This window comes from Antedon bifida, chromosome 8, assembly GCF_963402885.1.
Source record: "Antedon bifida chromosome 8, ecAntBifi1.1, whole genome shotgun sequence".
Lineage (NCBI taxonomy): Eukaryota > Metazoa > Echinodermata > Crinoidea > Comatulida > Antedonidae > Antedon > Antedon bifida.
In genome coordinates this window covers 6,225,569-6,241,075 of record NC_136233.1, presented here as the reverse complement: position 1 = coordinate 6,241,075, position 15,507 = coordinate 6,225,569, and positions in this window count along the sequence as shown.

Genomic DNA, 15,507 nt, shown 5'->3' with positions numbered 1-15,507 from the left:
TCCAAAATTATGTTATAATATTTCCATTTATGCACATATATTGCGCTAACATCATCTTATAGAGCCATAGTAACTAGTTACATCAAAAAATAAAAGGGTCGAAATTTGGCCATTTTTCGAAAATTTTCCTGCGGGGGACCATAGGAATTTTATTGAAAAATGGAAACAATTTCCACTTTTTAAAATTCAAAAATTATGCCAAAATATTGCCATTTATACACATATATTTTGCTAACATCATCTTATAGAGCCATAGTAACTAGTTATGTCAAAAAATAAAAGGGTCGAAATTTGGCCATTTTTAGAAAATTTTCCTGCGGGGGACCATAGGATTTTTTTCGAAAATGGCAAAAATTCTCACTTTTTAAAATTCAATAATTATGCTATAATATGGCCATTTATGCAAATATAATATTGTTCTAACATCATCTTATAGAGCCATAGTAACTAGTTAGGTTAAAAAATAAAAGGGTCGAAATTTGGATATTTTCCGAAAATTTCCCTGCGGGGGACCATAGGAATTTTTTCGAAAAATGGCAAAAATTTCCACTTTTTAAAATTCGAAAATTATGCTATACTATTGCCATTTATGCAAATATATTGTGCTAACATCATCCTATAGAGCCATAGTAACTAGTTATGTAAAAAAAAAAAGGGTCGAAATTTGGACATTTTTCGAAAATTTTCCTACGGGGGTCCACAGGAATTTTTTCAAAAAATAACCATAATTTCCACCTTTTAAAATTCAATAATCAGGCTATAATATTGCCATTTATGCACATATATTGTGTTAACATCATCTTATAGAGCCATAGTAACGAGTTATGTCAAAAAATAAAAGGATGAAATTTTGGCAATTTTTCGAAAATTTCCCTGCGGGGGACCATAGGAATTTTTTTCGAAAAATGGCCAACATTTCCACTTTCTAAAATTCCAAAATTATGTTATAATATTGCCATTTATGCACATATATTGTGCTAACATCATCTTATATAGCCATAGCAACTAGTTATGTCTAGAAACAAAAGGGTCGAAAAATGGCAAAATTTTCCACTTTTTAAAATTCAAAAATTATGCCATAATATTGCCATTTATGCACATATATTGTGCTAACATCATCTTATAGAGCCATAGTAACTAGTTACGTCAAAAAATAAAAGGGTCGAAATTTGGCCATTTTTCGAAAATTTTCCTGCGGGGGATCATAGGAATTTTATTGAAAAATGGAAACAATTTCCACTTTTTAAAATTCGAAAATTATGCTATAATATTGCCATTTATGCAAATATATTGTGCTAACATCATCCTATAGAGCCATAGTAACTAGTTATGTAAAAAAAAAAAGGGTCGAAATTTGGACATTTTTCGAAAATTTTCCTACGGGGGTCCACAGGAATTTTTTCAAAAAATAACCAAAATTTCCACCTTTTAAAATTCAATAATCAGGCTATAATATTGCCATTTATGCACATATATTGTGTTAACATCATCTTATAGAGCCATAGTAACGAGTTATGTCAAAAAATAAAAGGATGAAATTTTGGCCATTTTTCGAAAATTTCCCTGCGGGGGACCATAGGAATTTTTTTCGAAAAATGGCCTACATTTCCACTTTCTAAAATTCCAAAATTATGTTATAATATTGCCATTTATGCACATATATTGTGCTAACATCATCTTATAGAGCCATAGCAACTAGTTATGTCTAGAAATAAAAGGGTCGAAATTTGGCCATTTTTCGAAAATTTTCCTGCGGGGGACCATAGGAATTTTATTGAAAAATGGAAACAATTTCCACTTTTTAAAATTCCAAAATTATGCCAAAATATTGCCATTTATACACATATATTTTGCTAAAATCATCTTATAGAGCCATAGTAACTAGTTATGTCAAAAAATAAAAGGGTCGGAATTTGGCCATTTTTAGAAAATTTTCCTGAATTTTTTCGAAAATGGCAAAAATTCCCACTTTATAAAATTCAATAATTATGCTATAATATGGCCATTTATGCAAATATATTGTTCTAACATCATCTTATAGAGCCATAGTAACTAGTTATGTCAAAAAATAAAAGGGTCGAAAGATGGATATTTTCCGAAAATTTCCCTGCGGGGGACCATAGACATTTTTTCAAAAAATAACCAAAATTTCCACCTTTTAAAATTCAATAATTAGGCTATAATATTGCCATTTATGCACATATATTGTGTTAACATCATCTTATAGAGCCATAGTAACGAGGGTGAAAATTTGACCATTTTTCGAAAATTTCCCTGCGGGGGACCATAGGAATTTTTTTCGAAAAATGGCCAACATTTCCACTTTCTAAAATTCCAAAATTATGTTATAATATTTCCATTTATGCACATATATTGCGCTAACATCATCTTATAGAGCCATAGTAACTAGTTACATCAAAAAATAAAAGGGTCGAAATTTGGCCATTTTTCGAAAATTTTCCTGCGGGGGACCATAGGAATTTTATTGAAAAATGGAAACAATTTCCACTTTTTAAAATTCAAAAATTATGCCAAAATATTGCCATTTATACACATATATTTTGCTAACATCATCTTATAGAGCCATAGTAACTAGTTATGTCAAAAAATAAAAGGGTCGAAATTTGGCCATTTTTAGAAAATTTTCCTGCGGGGGACCATAGGAATTTTTTCGAAAATGGCAAAATTTTCCACTTTTTAAAATTCGATAATTATGCTATAATATGGCCATTTATGCAAATATATTGTTCTAACATCATCTTATAGAGCCATAGTAACTAGTTATGTCAAAAAATAAAAGGGTCGAAATTTGGATATTTTCCGAAAATTTCCCTGTGGGGGATCATAGGAAATTTTTCGAAAAACGGCAAAAATTACCACTTTTTAAAATTCAAAATTATGCTATAATATTGCCATTTATGCAAATATATTGTGCTAACATCATTCTATAGAGCCATAGTAACTAGTTATGTCAAAAAAAAGGGTCGAAATTTGGAAATTTTTCGAAATTTTTCCTACGTGGGACCACAGGATTTTTTTCAAAAAATGGCCAACATTTCCACTTTCTAAAATTCCAAAATTATGTTATAATATTGCCATTTATGCACATATATTGTGCTAACATCATCTTATATAGCCATAGCAACTAGTTATGTCTAGAAACAAAAGGGTCGAAAAATGGCAAAATTTTCCACTTTTTAAAATTCAAAAATTATGCCATAATATTGCCATTTATGCACATATAATGTGCTAACATCATCTTATAGAGCCATAGTAACTAGTTACGTCAAAAAATAAAAGGGTCGAAATTTGGTCATTTTTCGAAAATTTTCCTGCGGGGGATCATAGGAATTTTATTGAAAAATGGAAACAATTTCCACTTTTTAAAATTCAAAAATTATGCCATATTATTGCCATTTATGCAAATATATTGTTCTAACATCATCTTATAGAGCCATAGTAACTAGTTATGTCAAAAAATAAAAGGGTCGAAATTTGGCCATTTTTCGAAAATTTTCCTGCGGGGGATCATAGGAATTTTATTGAAAAATGGAAACAATTTCCACTTTTTAAAATTCAAAAATTATGCCATATTATTGCCATTTATGCAAATATATTGTTCTAACATCATCTTATAGAGCCATAGTAACTAGTTATGTCAAAAAATAAAAGGGTCGAAAGTTGGATATTTTCCGAAAATTTCCCTGCGGGGGACCATAGACATTTTTTCAAAAAATAACCAAAATTTCCACCTTTTAAAATTCAATAATTAGGCTATAATATTGCCATTTATGCACATATATTGTGTTAACATCATCTTATAGAGCCATAGTAACGAGTTATGTCAAAAAATAAAAGGGTGAAAATTTGACCATTTTTCGAAAATTTCCCTGCGGGGGACCATAGGAATTTTTTTCGAAAAATGGCCAACATTTCCACTTTCTAAAATTCCAAAATTATGTTATAATATTTCCATTTATGCACATATATTGCGCTAACATCATCTTATAGAGCCAAAGTAACTAGTTACATCAAAAAATAAAAGGGTCGAAATTTGGCCATTTTTCGAAAATTTTCCTGCGGGGGACCATAGGAATTTTATTGAAAAATGGAAACAATTTCCACTTTTTAAAATTCAAAAATTATGCCAAAATATTGCCATTTATACACATATATTTTGCTAACATCATCTTATAGAGCCATAGTAACTAGTTACGTCAAAAAATAAAAGGGTCGAAATTTGGCCATTTTTAGAAAATTTTCTTGCGGGGGACCTTAGGAATTTTTTCGAAAATGGCAAAAATTCCCACTTTATAAAATTCAATAATTATGCTATAATATGGCCATTTATGCAAATATATTGTTCTAACATCATCTTATAGAGCCATAGTAACTAGTTATGTCAAAAAATAAAAGGGTCGAAAGTTGGATATTTTCCGAAAATTTCCCTGCGGGGGACCATAGAAATTTTTTCGAAAAATGGCAAAAATTTCCCCTTTTTAAAATTCGATAATTATGCTATAATATGGCCATTTATGCAAATATATTGTTCTAACATCATCTTATAGAGCCATAGTAACTAGTTATGTCAAAAAATAAAAGGGTCGAAATTTGGATATTTTCCGAAAATTTCCCTGTGGGGGATCATAGGAAATTTTTCGAAAAACGGCAAAAATTACCACTTTTTAAAATTCAAAATTATGCTATAATATTGCCATTTATGCAAATATATTGTGCTAACATCATTCTATAGAGCCATAGTAACTAGTTATGTCAAAAAAAAGGGTCGAAATTTGGAAATTTTTCGAAATTTTTCCTACGTGGGACCACAGGATTTTTTTCAAAAAATAACCAAAATTTCCACTTTTAAAATTCAATAATTAGGCTATAATATTACCATTTATGCACATATATTGTGTTAACATCATCTTATAGAGCCATAGTAACGAGTTATGTCAAGAAATAAAAGGGTGAAAATTTGGCAATTTTTCGAAAATTTCCCTGCGGGGGACCATAGGAATTTTTTTCGAAAAATGGCCAACATTTCCACTTTCTAAAATTCCAAAATTATGTTATAATATTGCCATTTATGCACATTATATTGTGCTAACATCATCTTATAGAGCCATAGCACCTAGATATGTCTAGAAACAAAAGTATCGAATATGGCAAAATTTTCCACTTTTTAAAATTCAATAATTATGCTATAATATTGCCATTTATGCACATATATTGTGTTAACATCATCTTATAGAGCCATAGTAACGAGTTATGTCAAAAAATAAAAGGGTGAAAATTTGACCATTTTCCGAAAATTTCCCTGCGTGGGACCATAGGAATTTTTTTTCGAAAAATGGCCAACATTTCCACTTTCTAAAATTCCAAAATTATGTTATAATATTTCCATTTATGCACATATATTGTGCTAACATCATCTTATAGAGCCATAGTAACTAGTTACATCAAAAAATAAAAGGGTCGAAATTTGGCCATTTTTCGAAAATTTTCCTGCGGGGGACCATAGGAATTTTATTGAAAAATGGAAACAATTTCCACTTTTTAAAATTCAAAAATTATGCCAAAATATTGCCATTTATACACATATATTTTGCTAACATCATCTTATAGAGCCATAGTAACTAGTTATGTCAAAAAATAAAAGGGTCGGAATTTGGCCATTTTTAGAAAATTTTCCTGCGGGGGACCTTAGGAATTTTTTCGAAAATGGCAAAAATTCCCACTTTATAAAATTCAATAATTATGCTATAATATGGCCATTTATGCAAATATATTGTTCTAACATCATCTTATAGAGCCATAGTAACTAGTTATGTCAAAAAATAAAAGGGTCGAAAGTTGGATATTTTCCGAAAATTTCCCTGCGGGGGACCATAGACATTTTTTCAAAAAATAACCAAAATTTCCACCTTTTAAAATTCAATAATTAGGCTATAATATTGCCATTTATGCACATATATTGTGTTAACATCATCTTATAGAGCCATAGTAACGAGTTATGTCAAAAAATAAAAGGGTGAAAATTTGACCATTTTTCGAAAATTTCCCTGCGGGGGACCATAGGAATTTTTTTCGAAAAATGGCCAACATTTCCACTTTCTAAAATTCCAAAATTATGTTATAATATTTCCATTTATGCACATATATTGCGCTAACATCATCTTATAGAGCCATAGTAACTAGTTACATCAAAAAATAAAAGGGTCGAAATTTGGCCATTTTTCGAAAATTTTCCTGCGGGGGACCATAGGAATTTTATTGAAAAATGGAAACAATTTCCACTTTTTAAAATTCAAAAATTATGCCAAAATATTGCCATTTATACACATATATTTTGCTAACATCATCTTATAGAGCCATAGTAACTAGTTATGTCAAAAAATAAAAGGGTCGAAATTTGGCTATTTTTAGAAAATTTTCTTGCGGGGGACCTTAGGAATTTTTTCGAAAATGGCAAAAATTCCCACTTTATAAAATTCAATAATTATGCTATAATATGGCCATTTATGCAAATATATTGTTCTAATATCATCTTATAGAGCCATAGTAACTAGTTAGGTAAAAAAATAAAAGGGTCGTCGAAATTTGGATATTTTCCGAAAATTTCCCTGCGGGGACCACAGGAATTTTTTCAAAAAATGGCAAAAATTTCCACTTTTTAAAATTCGAAAATTATGCTATAATATTGACATTTATGCAAATATATTGTGCTAACATCATCCTATAGAGTCATAGTAACTAGTTACGTCAAAAAAAAAGGGTCGAAATTTGGCAATTTTTTGAAAATTTTCCTACGGGTGACCACAGGAATTTTTTCAAAAAATAACCAAAATGTCCACCTTTTAAAATTCAATAATTAGATAATTAGAGCCATAGTAACTAATTACATCAAAAAAAAAAAGGGTCGAAATTTGGCCATTTTTCGAAAATTTTCCTGCGGGGGACCATAGGAATTTTATTGAAAAATGGAAACAATTTCCACTTTTTAAAATTCAAAAATTATGCCAAAATATTGCCATTTATACACATATATTTTGCTAACATCATCTTATAGAGCCATAGTAACTAGTTATGTCAAAAAATAAAAGGGTCGAAATTTGGCCATTTTTAGAAAATTTTCCTGCGGGGGACCTTAGGAATTTTTTCGAAAATGGCAAAAATCCCACTTTATAAAATTCAATAATTATGCTATAATATGGCCATTATTCAAATATATTGTTCTAACATCATCTTATAGAGCCATAGTAACTAGTTATGTCAAAAAATAAAAGGGTCGAAAATTGGATATTTTCCGAAAATTTCCCTGCGGGGGACCATATAAATTTTTTCAAAAAATAACCAAAATTTCCACCTTTTAAAATTCAATAATTAGGCTATAATATTGCCATTTATGCACATATATTGTGTTAACATCATCTTATAGAGCCATAGTAACGAGTTATGTCAAAAAATAAAAGGGTGAAAATTTGACCATTTTTCGAAAATTTCCCTGCGGGGGACCATAGGAATTTTTTTCGAAAAATGGCCAACATTTCCACTTTCTAAAATTCCAAAATTATGTTATAATATTTCCATTTATGCACATATATTGTGCTAACATCATCTTATAGAGTCATAGTAACTAGTTACATCAAAAAATAAAAGGGTCGAAATTTGGCCATTTTTCGAAAATTTTCCTGCGGGGGACCATAGGAATTTTTTTTAAAAATGGAAACAATTTCCACTTTTTAAAATTCAAAAATTATGCCAAAATATTGCCATTTATACACATATATTTTGCTAACATCATCTTATAGAGCCATAGTAACTAGTTATGTCAAAAAATAAAATGGTCGAAATTTGGCCATTTTTCGAAAATTTTCCTGCGGGGGACCATAGGAATTTTTTCGAAAATGGCAAAAATTCCCACTTTTTAAAATTCAATATTTATGCTATAATATGGCCATTTATGCAAATATATTGTTCTAACATCATCTTATAGAGCCATAGTAACTAGTTATGTCAAAAAATAAAAGGGTCGAAATTTGGATATTTTCCGAAAATTTCCCTGCGGGGGACCATAGGAATTTTTTCGAAAAAAGGCAAAAATTTCCACTTTTTAAAATTCGAAAATTAAGCTATAATATTGCCATTTATGCAAATATATTGTGCTAACATCATCCTATAGACCCATAGTAACTAGTTATGTAAAAAAAAAAGGGTCGAAATTTGGACATTTTTCGAAAATTTTCCTACGGAGGACCACAGTAATTTTTTCAAAAAATAACCAAAATTTCCACCTTTTAAAATTCAATAATTAGGCTATAATATTTCCATTTATGCACATATATTGTGTTAACATCATCTTATAGAGCCATAGTAACGAGTTATGTCAAAAAATAAAGGGGTGAAAATTTGGCCATTTTTCGAAAATTTCCCTGCGGGGGACCATAGGAATTTTTTTCGAAAAATGGCCAACATTTCCACTTTTTAAAATTCCAAAATTATGTTATAATATTGCCATTTATGCACATATTATTATTGTGTGTGCTAACATCATCTTATAGAGCCATAGCAACTAGTTATGTCTAGAAACAAAAGGGTCGAAAATGGCAAAATTTTCCACTTTTTAAAATTCAATAATTATGCTATAATATTGCCATTTATGCACATATATTGTGCTAACATCATCTTATAGAGCCATAGTAACTAGTTACATCAAAAAATAAAAGGGTCGAAATTTGGCCATTTTTCGAAAATTTTCCTGCCGGGACCATAGGAATTTTATTGAAAAATGGAAACAATTTCCACTCTTTAAAATTCAAAAAATATGCCATAATATTGCCATTTATACACATATATTTTGCTAACATCATCTTATAAAGCCATAGTAACTAGTTATGTCAAATAATAAAAGTGTCGAAATTTGGCCATTTTTCGAAAATTTCCCTGCGGGGGACCATAGGAATTTTTTCGAAAATGGCAAAAATTCCCACTTTTTAAAATTCAATATTTATGCTATAATATGGCCATTTATGCAAATATATTGTTCTAACATCATCTTATAGAGCCATAGTAACTAGTTATGTCAAAAAATAAAAGGGTCGAAATTTGGATATTTTCCGAAAATTTTCCTGCGGGGGACCATAGGAATTTTTTCGAAAATGGCAAAAATTCCCACTTTTTAAAATTCAATATTTATGCTATAATATGGCCATTTATGCAAATATATTGTTCTAACATCATCTTATAGAGCCATAGTAACTAGTTATGTCAAAAAATAAAAGGGTCGAAATCTGGATATTTTCCGAAAATTTCCCTGCGGGGGACCATAGGAATTTTTTCGAAAAACGGCAAAAATTTCCACTTTTTAAAATTCGAAAATTAAGCTATAATATTGCCATTTATGCAAATATATTGTGCTAACATCATCCTATAGACCCATAGTAACTAGTTATGTCAAAAAAAAAGGGTCGAAATTTGGACATTTTTCGAAAATTTTCCTACGGAGGACCACAGTAATTTTTTCAAAAAATAACCAAAATTTCCACCTTTTAAAATTCAATAATTAGGCTATAATATTTCCATTTATGCACATATATTGTGTTAACATCATCTTATAGAGCCATAGTAATGAGTTATGTCAAAAAATAAAGGGGTGAAAATTTGGCCATTTTTCGAAAATTTCCCTGCGGGGGACCATAGGAATTTTTTTCGAAAAATGGCCAACATTTCCACTTTTTAAAATTCCAAAATTATGTTATAATATTGCCATTTATGCACATATTATTATTGTGTGTGCTAACATCATCTTATAGAGCCATAGCAACTAGTTATGTCTAGAAACAAAAGGGTCGAAAATGGCAAAATTTTCCACTTTTTAAAATTCAATAATTATGCTATAATATTGCCATTTATGCACATATATTGTGCTAACATCATCTTATAGAGCCATAGTAACTAGTTACATCAAAAAATAAAAGGGTCGAAATTTGGCCATTTTTCGAAAATTTTCCTGCCGTGACCATAGGAATTTTATTGAAAAATGGAAACAATTTCCACTCTTTAAAATTCAAAAAATATGCCATAATATTGCCATTTATACACATATATTTTGCTAACATCATCTTATAAAGCCATAGTAACTAGTTTTGTCAAATAATAAAAGTGTCGAAATTTGGCCATTTTTCGAAAATTTTCCTGCGGGGGACCATAGGAATTTTTTCGAAAATGGCAAAAATTCCCACTTTTTAAAATTCAATATTTATGCTATAATATGGCCATTTATGCAAATATATTGTTCTAACATCATCTTATAGAGCCATAGTAACTAGTTATGTCAAAAAATAAAAGGGTCGAAATTTGGATATTTTCCGAAAATTTTCCTGCGGGGGACCATAGGAATTTTTTCGAAAATGGCAAAAATTCCCACTTTTTAAAATTCAATATTTATGCTATAATATGGCCATTTATGCAAATATATTGTTCTAACATCATCTTATAGAGCCATAGTAACTAGTTATGTCAAAAAATAAAAGGGTCGAAATTTGGATATTTTCCGAAAATTTCCCTGCGGGGGACCATAGGAATTTTTTCGAAAAAAGGCAAAAATTTCCACTTTTTAAAATTCGAAAATTAAGCTATAATATTGCCATTTATGCAAATATATTGTGCTAACATCATCCTATAGACCCATAGTAACTAGTTATGTCAAAAAAAAAGGGTCGAAATTTGGACATTTTTCGAAAATTTTCCTACGGAGGACCACAGTAATTTTTTCAAAAAATAACCAAAATTTCCACCTTTTAAAATTCAATAATCAGGCTATAATATTGCGATTTATGCACATATATTGTGTTAACATCATCTTATAGAGCCATAGTAACGAGTTATGTCAAAAAATAAAAGGGTAAAATTTTGGCCATTTTTCGAAAATTTCCCTGCGGGGGACCATAGGAATTTTTTTCGAAAAATGGCCAACATTTCCACTTTCTAAAATTCCAAAATTATGTTATAATATTGCCATTTATGCACATATATTGTGCTAACTTCATCTTATATAGCCATAGCAACTAGTTATGTCTAGAAACAAAAGGGTCGAAAAATGGCAAAATTTTCCACTTTTTAAAATTCAAAAATTATGCCATAATATTGCCATTTATGCACATATATTGTGCTAACATCATCTTATAGAGCCATAGTAACTAGTTACGTTAAAAAATAAAAGGGTCGAAATTTGGCCTTTTTTCGAAAATTTTCCTACGGAGGACCACAGGAATTTTTTCAAAAAATAACCAAAATTTCCACCTTTTAAAATTCAATAATTAGGCTATAATATTGCCATTTATGCACATATATTGTGTTAACATCATCTTATAGAGCCATAGTAACGAGTTATGTCAAAAAATAAAAGGGTGAAAATTTGACCATTTTTCGAAAATTTCCCTGCGGGGGACCATAGGAATTTTTTTCGAAAAATGGCCAACATTTCCACCTTTTAAAATTCCAAAATTATGTTATAATATTGCCATTTATGCACATATATTGTGCTAACATCATCTTATAGAGCCATAGCAACTAGTTATGTCTAGAAACAAAAGGGTCGAAATATGTCAAAATTTTCCACTTTTTAAAATTCAATAATTATGCTAACTATTGCCATTTATGCACATATATTGTGCTAACATCATCTTATAGAGCCATAGTAACTAGTTACATCAAAAATTAAAAGGGTCGAAATTTGGTTATTTTTCGAAAATTTTCCTGCTTGGGACCATAGGAATTTTATTGAAAAATGGAAATAATTTCCACATTTTTAAATTCAGAAATTATGCCATAATATTGCCATTTATACACATATATTTTGCTAACATCATCTTATAAAGCCATAGTAACTAGTTATGTCAAATAATAAAAGTGTCGAAATTTTGCCATTTTTAGAAAATTTTCCTGCGGGGACCATAGGAATTTTTTCGAAAATGGCAAAAATTCCCACTTTTAAAAATTCCTATGGTCCCCCGCAGGGAATTTTTCGGAAAATATCCAAATTTCGACCCTTTTATTTTTTGACATAACTAGTTACTATGGCTCTATAAGATGATGTTAGAACAATACATTTGCATTGCCTTTTAAAATTCCAAAATTATGTTATAATATTGCCATTTATGCACATATATTGTGCTAACATCATCTTATAGAGCCATAGCAACTAGTTATGTCTAGAAACAAAAGGGTCGAAAAATTTCAAAATTTTCCACTTTTTAAAATTCAATAATTATGCTAAATATTGCCATTTATGCACATATATTGTGCTAACATCATCTTATAGAGCCATAGTAACTAGTTACATTAAAAAATAAAAGGGTCGAAATTTGGCCATTTTTCGAAAATTTTCCTGCTTGGGACCATAGGAATTTTATTGAAAAATGGAAACAATTTCCACTTTTTTAAATTCAGAAATTATGCCATAATATTGCCATTTTTACACATATATTTTGCTAAAATCATCTTATAGAGCCATAGTAACTAGTTATGTCAAAAAAAAGGGTCGAAATTTGGCCATTTTTAGAAAATTTTCCTGCGGGGGACCATAGGAATTTTTTCGAAAATGGCAAAAATTCCCACTTTTTAAAATTCAATAATTATGCTATAATATGGCCATTTATTCAAATATATTGTTTTAACATCATCTTATAGAGCCATAGTAACTAGTTATGTCAAAAAATGAAAGGGTCGAAATTAGGATATTTTCCGAAAATTTCCCTGCGGGGAACCATAGGAATTTTTTCGAAAAATGGCAAAAATTTCCACTTTTTAAAATTCGAAAATTATTCTATAATATTGCCATTTATGCAAATATATTGTGCTAACATCATCCTATAGAGCCATAGTAACTAGTTATGTCAAAAAAAAAGGGGTGAAAATTTGGCCATTTTTCGAAAATTTCCCTGCGGGGGACCATAGGAATTTTTTTCGAAAAATGGCCAACATTTCCACTTTCTAAAATTCCAAAATTATGTTATAATATTGCCATTTATGCACATATATTGTGCTAACATCATCTTATAGAGCTATAGCAACTAGTTATGTCTAGAAACAAAAGGGTCGAAAAATTTCAAAATTTTCCACTTTTTAAAATTCAATAATTATGCTATAATATTGCCATTTATGCACATATATTGTGCTAACATCATCTTATAAAGCCATAGTAACTAGTTACATCAAAAAATAAAAGGGTCGAAATTTGGACATTTTTCGAAAATTTTCCTACGGGGGACCACAGGAATTTAATTGAAAAATGGAAACAATTTCCACTTTTTAAAATTCAAAAATTATGCCATAATATTGCCATTTATACACATATATTTTGTTAACATCATCTTATAGAGCCATAGTAACTAGTTACATCAAAAAATAAAAGGGTCGAAATTTGGCTATTTTTCGAAATTTTTCCTGCCGGGGACCATTGGAATTTTTTCGAAAATGGCAAAAATTCCCACTTTTTAAAATTCAATATTTATGCTATAATATGGCCATTTATGCACATATATTGTGTTAACATCATCTTATAGAGCCATAGTAACGAGTTATGTCAAAAAATAAAAGGGTCGAAATTTGGATATTTTCCGAAAATTTCCCTGCGGGGGACCATAGGAATTTTTTCTAAAAATGGCAAAAATTTCCACTTTTTAAAATTTGAAAATTATGCTATAATATTTCCATTTATGCCTTTATATTGTGCTAACATCATCCTATAGAGCCATAGTAACTAGTTATGTAAAAAAAAAAAAAATGGCCAACATTTCAACTTTTTAAAATTCCAAAATTATGTTATAATATTGCCATTTATGCACATATATTGTGCTAACATCATCTTATAGATGATTTTCCTGCGGGGGACCATATGAATTTTATTGAAAAATGGAAACAATTTCCACTTTTTAAAATTCAAAAATTATGCCATAATACTGCCATTTATACACATATATTTTGCTAACATCATCTTATAGAGCCATAGTAACTAGTTATGTCAAAAAATAAAAAGGGTCAAAATTTGACCATTTTTAGAAAATTTTCCTGCGGGGGACCATTGGAATTTTTTCGAAAATGGCAAAAATTCAAACTTTTTAAAATTCAATAATTATGCTATAATATGGCCTTTTATGCAAATATATTGTTCTAACATCATCTTATAGAGCCATAGTAACTAGTTATGTCAAATAATAAAAGTGTCGAAATTTGGCCATTTTTAGAAAATTTTCCTGCGGGGGACCATAGGAATTTTTTCGAAAATGGCAAAAATTCCCACTTTTTAAAATTCAATAATTATGCTATAATATGGCCATTTATTCAAATATATTGTTTTAACATCATCTTATAGAGCCATAGTAACTAGTTATGTCAAAAAATAAAAGGGTCGAAATTTGGATATTTTCCGAAAATTTCCCTGCGGGGGACCATAGGAATTTTTTCGAAAAATGGCAAAAATTTCCACTTTTTAACATTCGAAAATTATGCTATAATATTGCCATTTATTCAAATATATGGTTTAACATCATCTTATAGAGCCATAGTAACTAGTTATGTCAAAAAATAAAAGGGTCGAAATTTGGATATTTTCCGAAAATTTCCCTGCGGGGGACCATAGGAATTTTTTCGAAAAATGGCAAAAATTTCCACTTTTTAAAATTCGAAAATTATGCTATAATATTGCCATTTATGAACATATATTGTGCTAACATCATCCTATAGAGCCATAGTAACTAGTTATGTCAAAAAAAAAATGGGTCGAAATTTGGACATTTTTCGAAAATTTTCCTTCGGGGGACCACAGGAATTTTTTCCAAAAATAACCAAAATTTCCACCTTTTAAAATTCAATAATTAGGCTACAATATTGCTATTTATGAACATATATTGTGTTAACATCATCTTATAGAGCCATAGTAACGAGTTATGTCAAAAAATAAAAGGGTGAAAATTTGGCCATTTTTCGAAAATTTTCCTGCGGGGGACCATAGGAATTTTTTCGAAAATGGCAAAAATTCCCACTTTTTAAAATTCAATATTTATGCTATAATATGGCCATTTATGCAAATATATTGTTCTAACATCATCTTATAGAGCCATAGTAACTAGTTATGTCAAAAAATAAAAGGGTCGAAATTTGGATATTTTCCGAAAATTTCCCTGCGGGGGACCATAGGAATTTTTTCGAAAAAAGGCAAAAATTTCCACTTTTTAAAATTCGAAAATTATGCTATAATATTGCCATTTGTGCACATATATTGTGCTAACATCATCTTATAGAGCCATAGTAACTAGTTACATCAACAAATAAAAGGGTCGAAATTTGGCCATTTTTCGAAAATTTTCCTGCGGGGGACCATAGGAATTTTATTGAAAAATCGAAACAATTTCCGCTTTTTAAAATTCAAAAATTATGTCATAATATTGCCATTTATACACATATATTTTGCTAACATCATCTTATAGAGCCATAGTAACTAGT